The sequence below is a fragment of the Limanda limanda genome, chromosome 12 (assembly GCF_963576545.1).
Source record: "Limanda limanda chromosome 12, fLimLim1.1, whole genome shotgun sequence".
Taxonomy (NCBI): Eukaryota; Metazoa; Chordata; class Actinopteri; order Pleuronectiformes; family Pleuronectidae; genus Limanda; species Limanda limanda.
Genome location: NC_083647.1, coordinates 26,398,989 through 26,406,717, shown reverse-complemented (window position 1 = coordinate 26,406,717; position 7,729 = coordinate 26,398,989).

The window sequence follows — 7,729 nt, the reverse complement described above, 5'->3', positions numbered from 1 at the left end:
CTTGACTATATGCTTCTGCATCGTTGTGTCATTCTTAACATAGGTCTTTGCACAGTATTTGCAAATGTACACAGCCTTTCCTTCTACATTGGATGGGGTGAAATGTCTCCACACATGAGAGAGTGCACGTGGCATTGTTCTGTAGAATAAGATGAGAAGAAAGTTTGTAAAAAAACACTAATGCAATGCCAGAGATATAAATAGTTAGCCAAACAATTGGAATCGTCTGTAAACATATTTTACAATTGATGGATAAATGAATGTAAATAGTCTAGATGAACAGATGAACAATCCTCAATAAGCAGGCTAATATATTTTCCACAGTAATATCATGGAAACTTACCTGACTAGTCCTGCACTCTACAGCAGGCCTCAATAGCCCTGCTGTAGAGTGAAGCATGCTGGGAGTTATCTGTGCATGTGATGGAAGAATGCACAGTGGAGGCTTGAAACTCAACATGCAGTGTGTGCTGCATTCCATACATCTTTAAAAGTAGAGTTTTGAATGATGTTTTTATTGCTCAGCGTTTAATTTGCGTATTTTTTTTTTTTCAAAATTCCCAAAATTCCCGAGCTAAACTTCCCATGGAAAGTTTCCGGAAAGTTTCCGGAAATTTACCTGAAACTTTCCACCCCTTTGCAACCCTAGTCTTTGTACAGGTTTATTTAGCAAAGGGCATAAAAGACAATATAATATAAATATTTGTACTCAAGGCCTTTCTACAGGAAGTGAAAGGTTCCTTTCACTTCCCATGATAGAAATGCTCTGATTTCTATCATGTTTTAATACAGAATTGAAGATATTGAATATAGGCCTTTCTACAGGAAGTGGTAAGGTTCCTTTCACTTCCTGTAGAAAGGCCTATATTCAATATATTCAATTCTGTATTAAAACATGATAGAAATCAGAGCATTTCCGTGGCCACCTGCTGATCAGCTGCTTCCACCGCTCGTGAGGCGTTCTTTGACTCTGTTCAGTTTTCTAAGTAAAATGCATAATTCAAACATCAAATGCAATTAAAAGTTATGTTTGGTCACAGACGTGCCTGTATTCTCTCTCTGACCACCAGGGGGCGACTCCACTGATAGTTTCTATAGAAGTCTATGAGAACATGACTCTGCTTCTCACTTTAGAACGTCAGTAAACATGAAGAAGTTTTTGTCTCAATCTCTAGTTTCAAGTCTCCTTCAAACCACTGATGTTCATTTAGTGAATTATGATCATTTTCAGTCAAACAGACCAGATCCGTTCTTGCAGCTTTTACTTTGTTTCAAAACAAACATGAAAACCCTTCTGTTTGCAAACCTCCACACTTTCCTGTATCTCATTTGACACAGTAGCAGAAGTACTGAGCATCAAACCTTCACATAATACCGTGAGTATTTATACACTGTTTGTACAGAGACAATAACAAACCCTGGTCATTAACCAACCAAGTGCCTCGTATAACTCACCGGTTAAAGGCAGCGTCATTATTTCTAATCTACTGCCATTAGTGTGTGTCTGTGTGGGTGGTGTTGATGTGAATCCACCTTTTCAGTGACGGACGCTGGGATGTGGCTCCGTCTGCTCCGTCTCTGCACAGATTGGATTCTAACTTTGATTCTTTAACCTCCTCCTCTCAGTCGTCCTGCCTGACTTCACCTGTCTCTTTTCATTCCATCTCGTACTCGTGCATATTTGAAACCTGGAATGAATCAGTAAACGTGTTTGACGTGGGGTGTTATTGTCCTCGGGTCGGGTCTCACCCCTCCACTTCAGTTTGCTAGCTTTTACGTAAAAACCAACAAGCCAACGCAGATGAAAACATGATCGGCTCTGATCTCGCAGCCGCTACACGTTTGTAACGAGGAGCTTCTGACCACGTGAATCATGACGCACACAAACCACGCAGAATTCAGTTCGGTTTTTCCTCCGATGATTCATTCATTCAGCTTTTTGGTCCTTTTGAAAAACAGAATACTTGTTTTGATTCATAGATTCTTTCTCTTTTTACTTCAATTATCCTCTGATAATTCTATTTGCCATATTGGTTGCTCACACACACACACACACACACACACACACAGACTGCAGCATGATGTTATACGATACGAAGCAGGACTATTTCCTTTCCATAAACTCCTGAGTGAAGGGAGTACTGTGTGTTCCCTCTCGTGTCCTCTCTTCTCCTTTAGCCTTTGCTCCAGTAGCACAGAGACCAACAAGAGAGAGAGAAAGATAAACGTGCCCTCCCCCTCAGACTGGGAAATGTGTGTGTGTGTGTGTGTGTGTGTGTTTGTGTGTGTCACGTGTGCGGACAGAGTATCTGCACTGACGTGGGGTTCCTCTGCTTCTGCCGAGTCTAAATTCTTTGCATGCAGACTGATTCATCCTTTGCCAACATTTCTTTCCTTAATCACGTCTGAATGTGGCTCGTGGGCCCTCTGTGCTCCGGCTCCTCCGGCAGTAATGACCGACGGGGAGAAGGAGCTGGATTCCCGGCGCTTTCATCCGCCTGCTGCCTATTACTCCAGTAATTGAGTGAATATTCAGCTGCCTGTGCTCAGAGGTGGAGCACAGGTTAGGTCAGGAGGGCTGATGGATTATTAGCATCAATACAGATCCGTCCTCCGAACGAGCCGAGCAGAACTCGGGTCTCGAGAAAACCAAAGGTTTCATCTCGGTGGAGCCGCTCATTCGGGCGTCTGAGGTTTATTTTGGAAATGAAATAGAAAAGTGAGAGATTTTTTGAATTCAGATTTAAAGGAAATAAGAGTTTTATTGAAACTCTTTGGAATCATATCGATGAAGAGAAGGATTCGTTAACGAGAGAAAAACAGAATTTAAACTGAAATCAAACAACAGAAACACAAAAGGAGAGATTCTGTGACCCAGGAGCTCCTTTGTCCAGATCCTTCCCCCAAAGTCTGTGGAAATCCGTCCAGTAGTTTATGTGAAATCCTGCTGACAAACAAACAGACGTGGGTGAAACAAAAAAACTGGAGCAATAAACACAAATTCATTCAGACGGACACAAATCCACCAAGAACCAACTCAACCACCTGCGTTCTAATGATGGAAATGATGGTGGAGAACAAACCAGAGCTAAAAGGAGTGAATATGTGATAAATGTGACTTCAAATGAACTTCGATCTTTCTGACGTATGTGGTAAAACTGAGATGTCAGAAGTATAAAGAGCTTTTAGGAGTTAGACCAAAGCCTCGACTCTTGTTTGTCATGAAGTAACAACTGACCCTCTCTGGTGAGACGAGGACAGTCAGAGGACATTTCTTGTCCCTGAGCCCGTCCCGTGTTGTCTTGTGCTCCGGGTCATTGTCCTGTTGGAAGATGACCCTTTGGCCCAGTGTGAGGTCCTGACCGCTCTGGACCAGGTTTACATTTGGGATATCTCTGCACTTTGGTCAGAGTTGAGGGAAAAGCTTTAGCGGACCTAAGACAACACCACGGCACGATCCTACCAGACCGAGGCTCCTCCCCCGTGGCTGCTCAGTTTGGCTAAAAGTCGGGAGTTGTTCCAAACTTCTAACGTTAAAGAGCTGATTGTCACTGAGCAGAGTTCAAACCTCCTCCAAGAACCGACCGTCCCCTTCATAGATGTCCGTCTTCTAAATATGTCTCATTCATTATTTCAATTATTCTCCAGGAAATGGGTGAAAACTTTTTAAAAAACGCCAGATCTTCTTGGATCCGCCCCCTGATGACATTTTTTGAAATTCTACAGATGAGTCTTTCCTAATAATGTCCAGTTAATTTTAAATATGATCTCAGGTTCAAGACAAACAGATGATCAAGAGAAACCTACGATTCCTGAGGCACAGTGCCAGTGGCTGCTACTGCAAGACAAGAAGGTTCTGCAAACTTCTAATGTTCTTAAACTGATAAACACTGGTATACAATTCAAATCCTAACTTATAATATCGATATAAGGCCGTGATATGTCAGAGGTGTTTTTTTTTTCTTATCGCAAAGTGGCCAACTAAAAGATCTGCAGCTTTTAAACTACTTTCATACGTATTAAGGGTTTTAAGAGTCGGCTCACAGCTTATTGTATCTTATATAAAACACAAGACGTTTTCCTGAACCTCCTCAAACTAATCTCTGCTTGTTCCTAAGTGGTCCTCAATGAGAACATCTGCAGATCCAGTGCGAAGCTGTAAAATAATCCAGGATTACATCACCTCCTTCCCTCGGAGCTGCTCCCTAACAAAGTGTCTTTGAGCGTTTGCCAGCTTTTAATTGTGCAGCGGATCCTCGGAGTGGAGCGGTGTGGGAGTGAGGAGGAGGAGGAGGAGGAGGAGGAGGAGGAGGAGGAGGAGGAGGAGGAGGAGGAGCAGGAGAGGTTACCTTGGACTCTTGAACCTCCAGTCCTGTGGAAATCCTTCCCTTGTCTGGGAAATTTAAGGCTTTTTCTGAATTCTCTGGCAGGACACCGGCTGCTCTCGGGCCTTGACCACGAGAACCTCCCTGTTCATGACAGATTTGGGCCGGCTGACAGAAAATGACGTTTTTTTACACTTCAGTCGGCGCAGTTTTTATATTAAATTCCTTCGTTACAGTACATGACGATTTTTTTTTAAATGCCAAGGCCGCGAAGTCTGGACTGAAAACACAAACCTGGAAAAATTCTGTGATTCTGTTGCAAACACATTTCATGAAAAGACCAAAAACAACAAGGAACATCCGACTGTGAATCCAAAACCTGATGTTTCTCTGAGCCACACACAGACAGATGCACACACACACACACACACACACAGAAAGACACACACACACACACACACATAGACACAAGAGCACACACACAGTTCAGTATATTTGGACTGAGACGCTGGAAATATTAACTCGAGTCCGCGGCTCAAAATAGTTTCCATAAATAAAGATGGACGACATGACATACCAAAGCATCTTGATCGCCCCCTGGTGGCTGGCTGCAGTGGAGGTCATGAGCCCCGCCTCCTCCATGTTAGGGGACGGGACATGGACCAAACTAAAGACTCAAATAGACATCTAATCGATTTGAATCAAAGAAGGTTAGTTCTTATCTCACTGATGATTGAAATGTTTCTGATTAGTTTGAATTGAATTGTAATTTGATGATATAAAAAAGGGGTTGAAACGTCATGATTGACAGCTGAGACTGACTCGCGATTGGTCGATGTATCAGCGGGACCTCGGTATCGTGGTTCCATCCCCGTTATCACATTACATAAAATCGGTTCAACACAGCAGCGTTTTTCAATGCAGGATATTTTGACTTCCTTTCTGGATAGCGAGAGGATTTGGAGATGTGTCGTCCATCTTTAATTATCGTCTGTGGTCGAAACCCGGCTTCAGTTTGAGTTCCTCTGCCCTCAATAGAATAAAAGAAAAAAGATCAAGTTTATAGTTGTTGACAACAGGAAACCCTATTCAGACATATCTGAGGAGCGGCCCTCAGGACACGTTGCATCATCTGTTGTGCAGACGAGCTGCTTTAACTGGCTCCATTAAGAGTTCTTACACATGCACTCTGTTCCCTGGTGGGACGTCTTGTTCCCTCGGCCTCAGCTTCAGAACAAGCTTCTCACCCTTTTCTTCAGCCACACGCAGACAAATTGCCACCGACTACCTGCTCGTCGGTTATTTCCAACATCTTTAATACCACGTAGAGGCAAATTATCATCTTTTCCAGGCGGTTTTTTATAATTTGTGTCGCACAGCAACCGGGATGTTAATGAGGCTCGTTGACCTCCAGCTCTGCTGCTGTGGTGCCACTGGGAGCAGAGCTTTGTCTCTGCTGGTACAGTTCTGTCTGATCGGAGCTTTTTCAACAGAAGTAAAACACACAACAACTCCGATTAGTTGATTTATGTCACAGCTAAAAATCACATCTTGAAATCCCTGAAGTGATGAACTGCAGCTGTTTCAAACATCTGGACCGGTTTTCATACACAACACACGTCCTCGGGAGAAAAAAATCCATTTACTGTTGATGACGTTTTCTCTGCTTCACACAGTTTATTTAGGAGAGTATGAATCTTTACATGCAATGATGCTCTGTTGTTGTTATTTACAGGAACTTTGTTTTAAAAAAACAATCTATAAATTCATGAATCAATGGATACAATTCATGTTTCTATAGACTGTGTTTTGAATTTAACAAAGAAACTAGTCTTTTACGTTATCATATGAAGTTTTCAAAGTTTTCAGGTCATGATGAAACAGTCAAGGTTTTTAAATGGAGCAAAACTGCAACACCAGCAAACATGAGTTTTCTACATGTGGCCGATCACCTTCTATTTCTTTGTGTGTGTGTGTGTGTGTGTGTGGGGGGGGGGGGGGGGTCTTTCGACGAGGACCTTGAGTGTTAATTTACGGTCGAGTGTTCAAAGCTTCCAGGAACATGGAGTAACACACACTGCGCTGTAATTGTCTGAAGGTCCATTAGACGAGATATTATCATGACAGCCTTGAGCGTTGGAGTGGCGTCCTCCTCCAGCGAGTGGAGCCGGAGGATCCAGACACGAAAACAGGCTTTGATCATTCAAACGTGACGCAGCTCACAGGATTATAATTGTTCTACAGGAATGTGTACAAGCACATTTGGAGAACTATGGAGTACCTGCAGAGTAGTCACGTCATTTTGAAGAAAGACAAACTTAATATGAGGAGAAACAAGTTGTAAAAAAAGGTCATTTTCTGAGAATAAAATCCTATATTTTACAATCAATTTGCCTTTAATCTCGTAATGTGACCAGTTTTTTTTATCTATCACGACTTTATTCTTGATGTTAAGCTCAGTTGAGAAACTGTGTTGGTAATTTCACATGATCCTTTTCAGCAGGTGGTTTGTTCAGTTGCTGTAGAATCGAAAATGTCTCAATTTGCAGTGATGGTTTAAAACCAGTGGTGGGAAGTAACGAAGTAGAAATACTTTGTTACTGTACTTAAGTAGATTTTTCACATATCTGTACTTTACTTGAGTATTTATTTTCCTGACGACTTTTTACTTTTACTCGATACATTTGAACAAAAATATCTGTACTTTCTACTTCTTACATTCTCAAACTGGCTCGTTACTTGAGCAGCGGAGGTTCTCTCTCTCTCTCTCTCTCTCTCTCTCTCTCCCTCTCTCTCTCCCCCTCTCTCTCTCTCTCTCTCTCTCATCTAGGGTTCAAAATGTTTACATTATATACATTATATTCATATTGTTGTTAACATTTTTCAGTCAGTTGAGATAAATCTTGAGGAGAAACATTTTGGGTTGTTTTGTGTCTGTAGAGGCCTACTATAAAAAGCACTTTGCATTTTTAATTTTGGTACTTGTACTTTTACTTTTGATACTTAAGTACATTTCAAAACCAGATACTTTTGATACTTAAGTACTTTTAATAAGAGCTACTTTAAGACTTTTACTCAAGTCATTTTCTGACGGGTGACTTCTACTTTTACCGAAGTCACTTTCAGGTAAGATATCTGTACTTTTACTCAAGTATGGCTTTCAAGTACTTTATACACCACTGTTTAAAACTAAACTCTTGACCTTGGACACATCAGCTGCCAAAAAAACGTCCAGTCCCAAATGGACCGTTCAGTTTTCATTTCATCGTTTCCTTTAACGTAGTATTTTCGCATTTTGCACATTTCAATTTACTTTGTACGCCATCTGGTGGCAGCATCAGGAACACTGTGAATTGATCATGTGTAGTGAGGACGACACAGTGTAGAAGCATTTGAAATCAGGT